Below are 17,606 nucleotides of genomic sequence, written 5' to 3'. Positions count from 1 at the left end.
TCAAATATAATCTGTTAGCATTAAATATTCATATGATATAATTGTTCCAAGCCAAATTTCCATAACTTATCACTCTCCCAACACGCCTTGCAGCAATGTATTGCTTCCCCATGATGCACTGCAATCTCCATGTTCCCAAGTTGAATATTATATTTGACTAGTATTTTCACTGCGGTTCTTGGCAAACTAAAGCCTATGTTACAACAGCGGTCAGAGAAACCCGGATCAATTTTGCCAAGAACACCAGTGAACAAACACTGGGTAAATATATTACAACTCCTCCTACTTTTAATATTGCGATACCTCAATGCCATGTCTTTCTATTTTCTAAGCATTATTTCTTCATCTATCAGGTCTCGATTCACTATGTCCCATTTTCCTGTTTTACGTCATATGGGCGCCAGGGCAAGACTGCCCACTAAAGAAGCCATCCACAGAACAGCGAACCCTGTCAATGTCCGCTTTAGGGAAACACTACAGTGGCGTCACATATGTGTATGCAGCAGCCTGAAAGGGACACGCACGGGTGTTCTCAAAATATACTTCTCATCAGTTTAGAGTTCAAGCAGCATTGGGAGGAGGGTGGAGACATGGTGTGAGGTGTAAGGCACACAATTTTAAATAAACTAAAGTAAGGTGATAAAGTCTGTGTCACAAAATGTTATCATCGGAAAAACCTCAAGTAGTTCCAAAACAAATGCTGGACCACTCGCTAGACACAGTTTGTAAACATATAAAATATGTTCATTTTTATTGTAAATTCTCACACACAATATAATAATGTCATTCAACACTAAAAGTAATGAATACAATCACTATATAATACAAAACATGTATAGAAAAAATCATGCAGTATGAAACCAGAGTATCTCAATACACTGGATAACGCCGACGTGGATATATAGATCACAGTCTCTCATTCTGTCTAAGAACCCAACTTGTACAAGTTTCTGTCCTGTCAAAGATAATTGCTTCTGGACATTCATCAGGGGCACACATTTCACGTGTCTGTGGCGTGTATAAGTTGGCAGCAAATTTCAACCTTCTGTTTCCCTGGTCTCATTTAGAGATCTATGGGGATAAAGACACAGGGCCTCATTACACGGAAGGCGGTAATGGTTAACGGCCACCGTTAATGGTAACAGTGACCGTTAACCATTACCGCCTTACTACGAGGTCCCTTAGCGGGTTGGTGCTTTAATGCCTGCTTTTTACAGGCGTTAAAAAGCAACCCGCTAAGGGACCTCGGAGCTAATTACGGCACCGCAAAATTGCGGTGCCGTAATTAGCGCCTTCCACATTCCCATAGAGTCCTATGGGGCAGAAATGGGAATGGGGAAGGGCAATGGTGGAAGGGGGATTTACCGCCCCACCAACCTTGGAATGGGGCGGTAAATCCCCTTTCCGCCAAGGCGGTGCCGGTATTTTACCGCTAGTAGCGCCATGGCTCACCGCCTTCCGTGTAATGAGGCCCACAATCTTATCTTTCCTCAACCTCAAAAATAACCTTCCCCTCAGGTTTGAAATATAAAACTCAATAATATAACGACATGGGCTGTTGGAATTGACTTCTAAAGATCATCTGCAAAAATGTATGTTACTTTCACTGGCTTCCTTAGTCTGGATACACCAGGAAATCATCCTCTTTCTATCGTAAAAGACAAAACAACCTTGGTAGTTGTGGATTCATAAACTACCTGTCACTACTATAATCAGAGCCTGCACCCCAATCGTTCCTCTCCTGGAGTGCAGGATCAACCTCTCACAGGGTTTCACCCTTGGTAGTATTAATGGACAATTGTTATCCTCAGTGCATGCAAGGGGGAATCTGTATAGGGTGCAAAACAGAGGGGACCACTATGTTTGTCATTGTGCTGCAGATAATTAATGCTCTACTCAATATCAAACTTACTTGGATGTTAATAGCAAGATGTTGGCCTTCCAATACCATAATCTTGTTCATGGGCAATTTTCTATTCCTTAATACTACCTTCAGTGGCCGGTTTCTAACAATTAGGGATGTCCCATTTATGACAAGGAGTTTCTTTCTGTATGCCCCTTGAATAACTTTGAGTCGGATGGCTAAAGTTTTTGGGTACTATATCTTTTACCTGTGAGTGTATCGCCTACACGATCGGCACAGTGATGACATTGTTGCATTTTCAACATGGTGTCATCACATGTACATTCAAACACTGGCCATTTAGGATGTCTGTGAGATTAATGAGCGGACTGGCAGGGGTTTTGAGACTATTTAGAAGTCTGGTAAGGTAGGTTGGGGTTCCATGAGACCGTGGGTGTTTAATTACTTTGCAGCTTTACCATTTGAGGTGTATAGCAACTTAGTACACTGCAACCTGGCCATTGGTAGTCGGGATGGTACCCAGGGTTTGGCATAATTAATTAGCCCTTTTGAGAACTGATATGTCACTCTTGTCTACCTCATATGATGTGAAGTCAGGGGGCTAGTCCTAAGTATAGTCTACAGATATAGCACCCTTTGGGCTAATTGGGCATTCCATGTGTGATTTACTGGGTGTATTTGGCATAATTTGTTAATTTCTGTACACTTTCAGAACTGGATATACCTAATAACCTCTCATCCAACTTTCCACCTCCATATGATATGAAGGCAGGGGGCTATTTCTAAGAATAGCGTACTTGTATATCACCCTTGGTGCTAACCATAGTGTTATGGACATTTCACATTTGGTGTCTTGTGAGAACCTTCCAGCCTAATGAGTAGAGGCTATCCTGGAGGAATGAGATACTATTGAGGAATAGAAAATTCCCTATGACCAGATGTTGGTATTGGAAGATCAGCATCTTACAATTAACATCCAAGTAAGTTTGATATTGAGTAGTGCATTCATAATCTGCAGTATGATGATGAACGTAGTGGTCTAGTTGTCCCCTCTGTTGTGTGTGTTGCACCCTTTACAGATACCTCCTGGCATGCACTAAGGATAAGAAAGTCCATCCATACCAACAAGGGTGCCACTGTGTGAGAGGTTGATCCTGCACTCCATGAGAGTTAAGAGTGGAGTGTATGTTCCGATTATTATAGCAGTGACAGGTAGTTTAAGAATCTGCAACAACCAAAGTTGTTTTGTCTTTTATGATAGTAAGATGAAGATTTCCTGGTGTATGCAGAGTAAGGAAAGCCAGTGAAAGCAACATGTATGTTTGCAGATGGTTTTCAGAAGTGTATTCCGACAGACCATTCAGGTACACTATTGAGTTTTATACTTCAAACCTGAGGGGGGGGCTATTTTTTAGGTTGAGTTAAGACCTATTAGTGAACAAGAAAATGTGTCTTTATCCCAATAGATATTTACAGGAAGACCAGGGCAATAGAAGGTTGAAATTTTCCACCAGCTTATACACGACACACAAATGAAAATGTGTGCCCCTGATGAATGTCCAGCAGCAATTAGCTTTGATAGGACAGAAATGTGTACAAATTGGGCTCTTAGACCGCCTGAGAGAGAGTGATCTATGTATCCACGTTGGTGTTATCCAATGTATTGAGATACGCTGGATTCTTATTGCATGATTGTTCTATGCATGTGTTGTATTATATAGTGATATTTACTTTTCGTGTTTTATGACATTATTATATTGGGTGTGAGAATTTACAATAACATTGAATATATTTTTATATGTCCAGTATTTGTTTTGGAACTGCTTGAGGTTTTTCTGATGATAACATTTTGTGACACAGACTTTATTACTTTCCTTTGGTTTATTTAATGTTGAGTACCCACGTGGTAGGAAGGCAGTGATTCCCCAACAATGGGGTTAGCGGATGTGAGATTAGTGAGTATAAGGGCGGAATACTGGGGGTATGTGTGGCGCACCCACTAAAACAGAAAATGTTCAGGTGCAGGAAAAATAGAGAAGCAGCACAGAGACAGGCGAACTAGCAGAGAAAAATGAGCAGCATATAAGTAATGGATTGAGGTTTTAAGCAGCATCATGGCATAGAATCAACCTTTTTGGGGCTGTTTTCAAGTTAAGTCATTTTGTATGTTTTTTTCCAACTATAGAGCTTTGTTGCTGACAAAGCAATCCTGTTTTATCTACCATATTATGCCCTTACCAGCACCCTTTTTAAGTGTTACGGATGTTCTGAGCTAGTCTTTTACCACCATCTATTATTCTTGCTTTCCACTACTACCATGTTCACTTTTAACCACCCAGTCCTTCATTAGGGAATCGGTAATGATATTGTGCCTACTGGTCTCTGCCTTTATGGGTCCAGGCACAACCATTTCCAGATTTGACAATGTTTGCCCATTCCTTCTCTTTAACACAGCCCGTTTCTTATTTAAGTCCTGCACTACACTCACTTTATCTGTTTTCACTTAACCAACTTCTTGGCAAAGTTTCCCAGGCCTAAGCTGTGACACGAAATGTACCCAGTTTTCTTTAACCATGCCTTATCTATCAGATTTAATATCGTAAATGTGTGTGCATTTAACATGATTGTCACAGTGACAACTATAAGAGACTAATAATGTTACCCCTTACATGTCTAATCCCATACTACATTCAACATTACATTTGTGTTCCTCACTAGGCTTTATTTTATTGAGTCTGTTTGTTCAGTTACTTTTACTATTTTCACAGAGGTTATGTTCCTGTATGAACCATTTTGGCATGACAACTCCTCCTTTGAATGCCTGGTCTGCAGGCTCTCTTTATCTCCTGGCCGCTCTCTCACTGTGGCCACTATCTATAGGCTGCCTGGCCAGGTAACCCTCTTCCTCTCTGAGTGGGCTGACCTCTCCTCCTCGCTCCTTGCCTCTACCTCTAAACTTCTCCTCTTCAGAGACTTGAACATCCACCTGGATGCTACCAGCCCTTCTTCAGGACTCTTTTGAAACCTCTGTGATTCTCTCTCTCTAGCTATCTCTATTCTTCCCTCTGGCCTGACTCACTCAGCAGGGAACTCCCTGGATGTTCTGATCTCCTCAGACACCCACTGCTCTAACCCTCTCACCACTCATCTCTCTTCGAGTGATCACTTTCTCCTTCCTCCCCACCTCTCTCTCTCTTCCCTGCAGGTCAAGCCAACTCCAGCACTGTCACCTACCTTCTCGGTTATCCGACCCATGAAGCTTGTGTCAGTTGAGGCTTTTGCCGCCAATATTTTCTCTCCTCCTCCTGCACCTTTGGCTGACTCAAACCCTGACACAGCCCTCTCTAACCTTCCCATCTCTATTCCTAACCCTCTGTATGTCCTTGCCCCTTTCATGAGGGTCCGCTTGAATCCCTAATTCAAGTGCAACTCTTGGCATGATTTCAAACTCGCCACCCTTAAACGCAAGTGTAGGGCAGCGGAGAGGAAGTGGGGGGCATCGGGCGTACCCCCTGACAAACTTGTCTGCTGCCTGGTCCAAAGGCAGTACAGACTCTTTGTCCTCTCTAAGAAGAGAGCCTACATCCAAGCTTTCATGTCTGTGACATCTAACAACTCAGCCGACCTTATCATAATCTGCAAAGAGCTGGCCAATCCTGCTGCTATCTCTACCTATCCTGATCCCTCCCAGGCCCTCTGCATGGCCTTGTATTCTCATTTCACCACTAAAACCCAGAAAATTCTGTCCACCATCTCTTCCTCTACCTCGTCTTCCTCCTCCGCTACCACGCCTGGCCCATATGAGGCCATCTCTGCTCCTACATTCTCCTTCTTTATCCTGTTAACCATTGATGATGTTTCTAAGCAAGTCCAGTCTATGAATGTCTCATCAAAGCAGGTTCTACTCTGCTCATCCAGTACCATCAAGAACCACATTGACACCCTTGCTCCAACCTTGGCATTTGACACAGTCAACCATGCCATTCTGTTCAATCACCTGCGTGACAACCTTGGTATGGATCAGGCCCTGGCCTGGTTGATCTCCTTTCTCACCGACCGACCCTATCAGGTCCAACTGGGGTCTTTACTCTCTTCTACCTCTCTCTCTACTTGTGGTGTACCCCATACATCTTTCCCTGACTCTTTAACCACTACCTAGCATTCTTGCCCACCACATCGCTACTTTCTGCTCCAATTTTCAATGTAATGAGGATGACACTCAGTTCCCTTTCAGGCTCCCCTCAGCCACCTCTGCTTTTTATCTCATTCCAGACTGTCTGTTTGCAATTCAGAAATGGTGTGCCACCAATGAACTCTCCCTTAGTGCCAGTAAGGCTGAGATCCTCCTCATTGGGGCACCCCATCCCTCCTTTCCTCTCTCTCTCTGGCTGCCCACTCTGGGCCCTCTTCCAGCTTCTTCCTGTGGGGCTATGGACCTTGGTGTCATCTTCGACTCCACCCACTCCTTCTCTCCTCATATCTCTGACATCTCTAAGAAGTCAAATTGTCAGCTGCACCAGTGCATTGGTATTCTTCCTTTTCTCACTTTCCCCCAGAAGCTCACTGTCTAAAGAACTCTGGTACTTTCTAGGCTGGACCATTGCAACAGCATCTTACTAAATTTGTCTGCCTCTACTCTTTGACATTTACAATGTATCCAGAACAGGACTCGAGACTTGTCCTTCGCGTCAAGCACAGGAATCGTATCTCTCCTGCTCTGAAATCTCTTCACTGGCTCCCTGTGGCTGCAAGGATCAAGTTCAAGACCCTCTGCATCGTCCACAAGGATTTCTGGGTCTGGGACCACTCTACCTCCAACGTTCTCTTCCAAAACATCTTCCTTCTCAAGCTCTCCACTCATCCACCTCCAACTCAATGAGGGTCACACGCTTCTCCAAGCAGAAAGTTTGGGGTAGATCTATCTCCTTGGGTGTTGAATTCCTCTGGAACAGCCTCCCCCAAACTTGAGCAGAATCACCTTTGGTTCCGGAAGCAACTCAAAATCTTCCTGTCACTTCCACTTTCTCGCTTCCTCTCCCCTGCTGATGAACTCGACTGATCTACGCACAGGTCACACTCTGAACTCAGGCCCAGGTTCCTGCATTTCCAGTTGCCCTCACACTGCCTTCAGGCTCCCCAGCACCTAAGGGTCTGTATCTGAAACCCTACAGTCCCTTCTCTCCATACTTATGAGCCACCCGCTGGCTGCACTTGTGAGTTAACTGCACTCCCCCCTCGCACTTCGCCCCTTCCCCACACTTGTGTGATTTGAATGACACAAGGCCTCGCAAAATCGTTATTCTGTCTTTGCTTTGTCACCCCCTCCCTATCTTGTCACGCCTAGAATCACTTGTGTACAGGTGCGTTATAAATGCCACATCATATCATATCCTATTATATCATATCATATTCATGGGATGGCTGATCAGATCATTAGTCAAGAGCTTCCATGGTGGCCAGTGTCGAGTGTTGTGGAGCAATAATCATTAATGAACTTATGGATGTGTACTTGCCAATACAAATGTTTTCAGCAATATGGAATGGACATGCATATAATGGATTTTAGGCATGTTACGTGAATTTTCAGATGTTCTTTCCAGTGCCCTAAGGATAGATACAAGTAAAGTGTTTTTCAGGGAACCAACTTGAATGTAATGTTTACATAATGTATGTTTTTAGTGTAACTCAATTGTTTTCATGCAGAAGGTTTTTATAATAACCAAAGCACGTAATATAAAAAACTAAATTATTTAAAAATAACTCGTTGCCATTACTCTTAGGCCCATAGGGACACACATTCTGCTTTTCTAACACAAAGTGATAGACTGTGAAGTACCTAGCATGCACACCCATTAGATTTGATTGATCATGTCTGATACATCTTAATCTGATGGTATGTGTGAGTCGTGGCATGTATGTCCCAGCAGGAATTGTCCTCTGACTTCACATTGGAAAAATAATGTGACTTCACATTGGAAAAATAATGATTCCATCATTTCTTTATTTAAGACTGCCTGCAGAGACATTAACAAACCATTGCAAAACATCTCTTCTTCACAGTCAGAATACTGGTACAATATTCACTACTAAGACACTTTCAAACAGTATTGTCAGGCAATTAATGACCCATTCTCGGTGTCCCCAAGTGAGATGTATGACCTCTTCCATTTTTATGTGACTGTGACAGTGAGAGAAAACCATCTACACGGGTGTGCAGTTCCAAGCTGTCTTTTTTATTTTTGCTTTCTCTCCCAGAAAGTGAGCCATGCAACCCAGCCCACCATGCTACAACAATGTGTAGTTGTTGTGAAAACTTGTTTTCACTCTCTGAGCCTTGTTTACAGACATAACAGCCACCAAAGTCTGATTTGGAAACATTCCAGCTACAGAAGTAACATGTGCATTCCAAAACAGTCTGCTGCAACCCACATTATTCCAAAAGCCATGGACTTTCTTTAACATTGGTCACACATGATTCAAATTATACATAACTGTGTATCTCAAATGCCTGGTGGTAACACTTTGATAACAAATAAACATAAAACTAAATATGGTTTGAAATAGTGGCCTGTGAGGAGGTACAGTTATAAAAGCAATATCTCATATCATGTATTTTTTTATATATACTAGTTTCCTGTTCCTCTTGCAACTGGTAAAACAATTGGGTATTGTTATCTGGGACTGAAGGGTTTGACCCACAACCAAATGTTAGGCCCAGCACTGGAGGCCCTTTTTGTTCTCTCATGTGCAGGCTTGACACCTTCCTAGAGGATTTGGAGATATACTCAGGGTAGAGGTGGAATCTAGTGTTTCAAAGGCACTCTGCCAATACAATCGGCAGGCCACACCGTGGGATATTCACTGGAGTATTTGCTATTCTAAGCAGACAGGAGAAGCCAAGGGATTGTGTCTCTCCTTCTCTGAAATCTCTTTGCTGGCTCCCTGCAGCTGCAAGGTTCAAGTTCAAGGCCCTCTGCATCATCCACAATGCTTTCTGGGGCCAAGGATCCTACTATGGGATGCCACCTACAACTCTTGCTAAACTAAAAACAGGCCAGATATAAGTCATCAGGCTCATTTTTGGCTTTAAACATGAAGGTCATTTGAATCCAGCAAGGGCTTCCATTGTCATCTGTTAAAAGAAAGGGTCCAGTGTAAAATGTGTTGTATAGTCCACCACTAGCTTATGTGAGGGTACCAATCAAATGTCCTCTAACCTTACTACACAACATGGAGCCTGTGATTTGTATCTCTGAACCTGTTATTTACACAATATATCAGATAGTATTGCTTTGGAGGTTGATCCCTTCAAATAGAGGGGATCAACCTCTGGAACATTTCCCACTGCACATTTATGGTGAATTTGATTTCCAAAAATTCGAGAGAGCCCTGGAGAAATCTCATGTCCTCTACTTCCAGACAGCACTAGCTCCTGATGTTGTGTTTAGACTTCCCAATGCTTTGCTCAAAACATACAAGTCTGATGCCAAAGACTGGCTAACTGTAATTCTCACTAGTAACTGAAGGGATCTAAAGATGCTGAGCATGTTTTGTTCATTGTCTTCCTGGTTCCAACAGGTATTCACTGGATCCTTACTTTAGTCCATTCTAACCCAATGATTTCACATAAAAGCAAACTGGGTCAGAGAGGCCTATTTGGACGAGATGTTTCACCCAGATATGTTTTTCATCTCTTCTAATTTCAAATGTGTACACTTCCCTGGGCCATTGAACTGAGTCATTGGCACCAAAGCGACCTTGTCATCTCCTGGTGTCCTTGTGGCTAATCTCAGTAGACACTGATTCATTGTTTGTTTTGTGTGCCCCAATCTATGATGATTTACAGAAGCAATGTATGTTATTCCTCCTGAAGGAAGCAGTCATGTCCCATCTCTTGGATGCAGTGACTTGGGCCAACCGATGTCATGTTCCTTCGACGTGTTTTGCATGGTCATCTACCTAAGGGATGCTTACAAAAGGTGAGGCTGTTACCAGGGTCTGCAAGGGAACATTTACCTGGTCATTGTATGCTCCACCTTTCCGCTGCCATTACTTACTTACGATAAAGGATCATGTTGATAGAGTTACCAATCTGTGCACCAATAAAGGGTATTGCTAATTGTGAAATGTTTAGAATAGTGGCTCAATGCCACAGAAAGTCCACTGTAAAGAAATGTACTGCAAATGTATGACAACATTGGCTTGTCCTGGCAATAGGCACTTCAAGTGCTATTCAAATATTGCAAGGTTGTGCATCTGAGTTTGCAAATGCAGAACTTCACCAGTCACAACAGACTTTATTGCAAGAGTAAAGGTATGTTAGGATGAATGCTAAAACCCTGGAGGGAGGAATTAACCTCCAGAGATACGGAACTAGCAGTATATAACCAAGATATCGTAGGGATACGTCTATTTTACAATACTTTGCAACCATCTAAGAGACAAGGGCTGGATAAATGGACTGGGTTTGTTGTGGTCTTACCTTGTGCAATGTATTATTACAGCTCAGAACTAAATGAGAATTGGATTGAGCATTCATGCAACTTACAGGATATGATTGATGCACTAACATTGTGTAAGTGTTTTTATACCTTACCTCTCACTTCTGGGAGAGGGGTCTTAACCTTACATAGCTGCTAACTCTAATGCTAACTATAACTCCAACATTTCTAGTTCACATTTCAGAGCATCCTTAGAATGAATTACTGGTGAGTGGTTTGAACTGGATAATAGATAATAGATCGGTGGGTGGGGTCACTAATTTGAATTGAGTTTAAACACTAGCTAATTCCAGCTGGAGAAAGTAAACACCAACATAGCATCAATAGCTTGAAGGCTGAATGGGACACCTGCATGGTTGTGATAAGAATGCACATAGCTGTACTCGTACAATTATTAATTTGGGTTTCAAAATGATTTGCGACTTTAGTATTTTGTGTGCTACACTGAATCCACGCTTTGTATTTTGTGTAATTGACAACAATGAAATCACTTTACAAGGTATCTATAGTACAACCATTAACATGTACCTGAAGTTGATGTTGTTTGTGAATGTAGTTATGTTTTTTATTTGTTCTTTTCTTTCTGCCAATCACCCTTACCTGATATTTGCATGTATACACCAAATGTTGCAACACATTTCATTTATGATAGGTTTGATACTAATACCAGCCTTGAGAAAGACCAGGGGTCGAAACACATGTTGGCTGGACTGGGTTTATGCCAATTAAATATCACCTTTTGGTTGCCAATCAACTACATTGTGTCAAATGTATGAATCTATTTTGTAAGGTATTATCACACTAATGTATTCATAAGACATTCCGTAAGTGCAGAATGCTGGTTTAATTACATAATCCTGTATTTGTTATTGGGTCCAGGGTAAGACCCAACTTTACCAGCTCTGCAGTTTACCTCATATGTTCAACATGTTTAGCTCAAGCACAACTCATAAGCAGTTTACCCTACAATTATTTTCTTGCTTACACACACAGGACCCATATCCCCCCACGCACATTCATGCATAGGCAAGACATTTCTGCATGGAAGGCCACCAGCACCAAAAAGCTCAGGTCGCATCCCAACAGTGCTGGCTCAGTCTTTCATCGCGCTTATGAATACGGGTCCAGGCTTTAAACTCAGCAGCAGCACCTGTTGTTTAAGAACTCAGCAGACAGTCCAGCTGCCCGTATGTGCTATCTAATGTATTTGGATAAAGCTACAGAAAAGGTCCTTGTGCGACGTGCTTAGATGAAAACAAGTTCAGCTTGTCTTCATTCAACAACCCCAGAACCAATCATGATCAATCGACTGCCATTAATCACCCTATCAAAGGCCAGGCACGAGGGGTCAATCGTGGAAGCAGAGCATCATCAGTCACGCGGCGCCCAGGACATCTCCTCAGCCCATGACAAATGCGGGGCTGTCAAGAGGGCAGGGCATCGTATTGCAGATGTCCCTGACGCTCGTCAGGTTCGAACTCACTGAGCGTCCATCCTGGGAGGGCACGTAAAGGCGCAGCCCGAGAGCGTCGGGCTCTTTCTTCCCTTGCGCAGTGCCCGCAATGCCAATGAAGACTAGGCGGCTTTTCTAATGCAGTGCAGAGTGTCCGAACGAGAGATCCTTGCTACCAACACCTTTTACTACAGAACATCTGTATTGAAAAACACAGTGAATGTAGTAACTCACTGCAATTATGAATTACACTTTGGATCTGTACAATGAAGAGAAAAGACTTGTTATCGTGTATTCTATCTTTTGCCCCCTTAACTCCTGTCACATTACATAAGTCCACTTTATTTCTCGCCGTTACTGAATGCTTCCCATGGGAATGTTTCATTAATGCTATTGTAATATTTTCTGCTGTAATGTGCTCTGTGCACGAGGACTCCGTTTGCTCTACTGAACTCTGTGCTTTGCATTCAGATCTTTTCTGCTGTTTTATTCTCAGTGCCTTTGCGAAATAGTACATCCCCTGTACTGTGCTCTAGTCGTGTGCACTAAGGCTCCATTTGCCGTATTGAACTATGTGCTTTGCACACATGGGCCTTCTACTGTACTATGTACTCTGTATCTGTACTACACTCCCTTAACTGACATTTGTGCTTGTGCACAAGGGACATTGTTTTAGAGTTTAGTCTGTCCCTGTGCACCATGGCTGCATTTGCTGTATTGAACTCTCTGCTTTGCACACGGGGACCTTCTACTGTACTATGTACTCTGTGTCTGTCTCTGTCTGTCTGTACTATACTCCCTTGCTTTACTGACATCTGTGCTTGAGCACAAGGGACATTGGGCCTCATTACAACCAAGCGGTCTGGGAACTACGGTACCGGTAAGCATGCCGGTACTGCAGTTCCCGGACCGCCATTACGGGCTGTGCTCGCGAGTGCCTGACAGCCCGCCAGGTTTTTCCTGGTGGGCTGAACGGCACCTGCGAGCACAGCCCGTCGGATGCACCAGCACAACTCTGCATGTGCCCTTGCATCCGGCACCCCCATCCCCATTCAGGCCTATGGGGCAGAATGGGGATGACGAGGCCCTTGATTCTGGCATCGAAAATGGGCAAATACCGGATCCGCCTAACTCGGCATGACCCGGTTCTTGCGCATTCACGGGTGCCGGAAAAAATGCAACTCCAGCGGCAGCCATGCCGTTTTTAACAGCACGGCTACCGCCAGAGTTTAATGAGGCCCATTGTTTTAGAGTTTAGTCTATGCCTGTGCACCATGGCTAGATTTGCTGTATTGAACTCTCTGCTTTGCAGACATGGACTTTCTACTGTACTAAATGCTCTGCCCCTGTACTGTACTCCTGTCCTTCACTGGAATTCTGCTATCTTGCAGTCGGTGCCTGTGCAGTAGTGCTCCAATGCTCTACTGAACTCTGTGCATTGCTTTCACAGGTTTTCTGCTGTTGCATGTGCTGCTCCTTAGAGAAAGAGTGCATTGCACTGTAGTGGACTAGACCTGCTATTGCTGTACTGAACTCTGTGCACAGAGGCCATTCTGTTTGTTAGGGAGAATTGTCATTTCTGTGCACAAATCCTCCCACATTAGAGACCCCCCAGCTCTTTTGCTGGATTTAGGACTTGTTAATTTGAACCCTGGACTCTATCATGTGTTTTACCTGATTTGGATTTTTGTGTTTTCACTATTTTTGGAGTCTGACAAACTACATAGGTATCTGCTTTTTGTATGACGCAAAGCACCTTCAGTGCAGTGTCACAGAGAAATCCTTCTACATTTCTCTTAAGGTGTAAATACCTTTTCTTGAGTGAATTACAGTTCCCAAGAATATTAAAGTGAAATTGACTTTACTTACCTTTTCACTTTGTGGGTCCAGCACACACCATGGCGTACAGGGGGGTTACTTAATAGCCCCTTATCGTACTTTCTCATGTACCAATATATGTTACCTTCACTACTTGGCTGGTGGCAGTGGTTTAATTTTTCCTACCATTGTGCTTTTCAGCGCAGTTTGAACCCTCAGCTGCGGCACAGTACCCATTGAAGGTTGTATAGCTTGCAAATGAAAACCAATGTTAAAAAGTGCCATAGCAAGGGTTACAAAAGATTGCTGGTGGACTCAGCAAACAATTGAACCGACTTAAAACTGGAGAGCCATCCTGGGGAGGATTAGATCTTCCTGTCCCTTAGTGGGGGGTATGGGGGGTGGGAACGAGTGTTAGAGAGAATGTTCATTTCTGTGCAAAAATGGTCCCACCTTAGAGACCCCCCAGCTATTTTGCTGGATTTAGGACTTTTTAATTTTAACCATGGAGTGAGTGAGACCTTTTCATACTCTCTCATGTGTTTTACACGATTTAGAGTTTTGTGTTTTCACTGTTTGTGGAGTCTGACAAACTCCGTAGGCATCTGCTTTTTGTATGATGACACACAGCATGTTCAGTGCAGTGTCACAGAGAAATCCTTTTAGATATCTCTTAAGGTTTAAATACATTGTCTTGAGTGAACTACAGTTCCCAAGAATAGTAAAGTGAAATTGACTTTACTTACCTTTTCTGTAGTAGGTCCAGCACTCACCATCTTAGGTGGCCCCTTATCCTACTTTCTCATGTAACATCTTATGTTACTCCCACTACTTTAAATGGCTGGTGGCAGTGGTTTAAATGTTCCTACCATTGTGCTTTACACCACAGGCTGAACCCTCAGCCTCAGTAAAGCACCCATTGGTGACATTTTGTCAAAATGCCCCTGTCTTCTTTTTTTGCCATTTTCTGTTTGTGAGGTAATTCTTGGCTTTTACTCTGTGCGTTGAGACAGATTTGAGCCCTTTGTTTGTCTTACTTTTGGCAGGCTTCAGCCCTGAAGCCCATCTCTGGCTCCAGTGTGTCTAGGAGGATAGGATGTGAGGGAGGATCCCAAAACCCCCCTTTCCTTTCGTTTGTCTCAAGGAATGCCTGAATGCAACTAGTCCTGATTGGCTTGCAGGACAGCCACCCTGTTGTGTGATTGACAGCCTAGGCTGTGCATGAATGGGAGAAACTTGCTTAAAAGGTGAGGGCTTTGGGACTACAGAGTTGACCACTGGGAGAAACAGCTAACAAAGAAACCATGAACCAAGCTTGCAGCAACCTCCTGGACATTTGAAATGGCCGGTGAAGCCCTGCTGCTGTGCTGAACTCCTTTTTCACCTCGACAAAGAAGCCCTGGATGGAGCAACTTCTCCCCCTGGGTTAGTGGGACCAACTAACCCTGAGACAAACTCCACTGGACCACTGTCCCTGACTTGCTGTGCCTCTCCAGTGCTTCAGAAGCCCAATGCCAGGGGTTGAGTGTACATAGTTGAGTGCAGAATCTGTCACGATATGAAATTCAGCTAGAAACTCCAGGAGCCTCCTAAGGACACTCCAGAAGCAGTACCTCCATATCCAGAGTCCTCTCACCAGAGTGCACGACCACAGAAGTGAAGGAAGACAACCGGTATCCGTGATCCACATCAGTGCTGTTTGCTAAGCGCTGAAACAGAGGACTGCTGCTGAACCGAAAAGTGCCTTTAGCTGCCAACGACACCCGAGCACTGCCGCAGGAGCCCTCCAGACGTCCTCCCTCTTGTCAACACGACTGAGGCTCAGGAACCAGGGTCTGCACCGCTTTAGCAAGACAGAATCTAGCTGGACCACTCTTTTTCTAACCAGCGGTACTGTTTAGGATTGTGGTACTTACCTCATTGCCTTTAGCCATCCTCTCCTCACTTGGGAATTGTATTGGCTTACCTATTTTGAGTTGATTTCAACTCCCTTCTCACAGGCTTAACAGCTTGTGACCCTACAAGAGATTTTTCTGAAATTCTCTAACTTTGTGCAAGACTTTGATCCAAGAAGTGCATCAGACCCATAGACTGTGTCCCAAATTAATTTGGCTGCCCCGGCTCCCTGAATGCACTCTTCTAGTGCATTGACTTTGATGCTGATTGTCCCTATGATGGTAGCTTGTTTTATACTGATACTGCTGGGAAAGGCTTATGTAGACTTCATTGGAGGATTCAGTTGTCCTCACAGTTAAAACTTTTCTAACCTTTTTTATTTTTCTAACCTTTCCTTTCTGCAACCTCAGAATCTGTAAAGTTTACTAGTGTGATTTATAAATGCCATTACTGTTCTTGTGATTGAATTCACCTGAGGGTGTAGGAATTGTGTAATAAGCATATCCAAAGATTATCCACAAACGTATTTTGATTCTGAAAAGTAATTTTAAATAATGCTTATTTAAAAATTGATGTTAATTCAATAAATAAATATTCATAACTAAACGCTTGAGAGTAAGTGTAGCGGAGCAGTTGCATGCCTCTGAAGGAAATCCTACCCCCTACCGCCCATATGTTGGAAGCCTGAGATTGTGACATGTTTGACACCAGCAGTTGTGCCAATACGCCAGCATATATTCGAAAGAAGTGAGGCATTGTTTTGGCCAACTAGAGCTGGTTTGATGAGTTGCTCCAGTAGTTCCCAAACTGATAGTTTCCAATTGATCGTATGGTAAATCTGGCTGAATTCGGTCAGTACCATTCAGTAGTGATGGCCTTTGGTGATAGCCTTTGGTGGTAGCAGGGGTGTCCCCCGCTTCTGGAGGTTTTGAGAAAGGGACGGGAAAAAATAATAAGAAGAACGGACCCTGCAGCATTGGATCCGAACGTGTAGGAAGGACAGATCCTATGCTGCAAGGTCAGAAGATGAGCAAATGCCAAAAAGGTAAGTAAGGGGCAGGTGGGGGAATTTGACAACGGTCAATTCGGCCATGAACAATTGTGCCACGGCCAAATCGAATACATCCGTTCCTTCGCTAGTAGCTATGACAGATTTTACTGTAAAAATTCTCTTTAAAATGCAGTTTCCAATTATTGTACCAATAAAAATTCTCCTTCGGTGATACTGAATAGTCTGTCATAAAAGGAATATATTTACGACTGTGTGACACTTTTCTATTGGTTCCCAATGTAATTGTATGCCTCAGTCTGGTCCTGCCTTGCAATCTGTGCAATAGAGTTAATTTTTCTGTAGTTCGCATTTTACATTTGAACACAGCAATACTGTACCATCCTTGCTGAACGTTGAAGGATATGGTTATTTTGTTTGCAGTGAGGGACCTGGTGACAGCATGGAGTGGTGAAATATAATATTACTCAGACCTCAACGACTGCTGAATGATTTGCCGAGCTCGGCTCACCTCAGAACTCTTACTGCGTTCTGCCAGCACGTGCTATAATATTTGCATGAACCATTGTGCAATTAAATTTAGTTTCTTGTGTTTTATTTTATTGTTAACTGGCATAAGTACCTGTTCTCCCAACAGGTTCTGTAGATGGACATGATAACATTCTCATCAGTTGTTGAAAATGAATGAACCTGTAGGTCGCTGCTCCGCTTCACCATGCCATGGTGCAGTTCGTTGTGGTGCATTGTGGTGCAAATATCTCAGAAACTATGCATCCTAGGGCCTTAAAACTTCATTTTTGAAGGACATTGAGTTTTGTTCCTCGAGTTTTGTTTCCCTTCCTGGTGAACATGGTTTATGGCTTTGTTGGCAGGCACCATTTCACAAAAATCCTCTGGAAAAGTAATTTCACCTGATGCGACAAAATCTTTTGTTTCCCTTCCCGGTGAACATGGTTTACGGTTTCGTCAGTAGGCCACAAAACCACAGACAAACTTAAAATGTTGCTGAAATTCAGGGAAAGGGGTAGGGTTTCCAAATGTCATGTAGCCAGTAATGTCCGAAGG

Source organism: Ambystoma mexicanum, chromosome 10 (assembly GCF_040938575.1).
Source record: "Ambystoma mexicanum isolate Mex_15411 chromosome 10, UKY_AmexF1_1, whole genome shotgun sequence".
NCBI classification, from domain to species: Eukaryota; Metazoa; Chordata; class Amphibia; order Caudata; family Ambystomatidae; genus Ambystoma; species Ambystoma mexicanum.
This window is presented reverse-complemented; position numbering follows the sequence as displayed.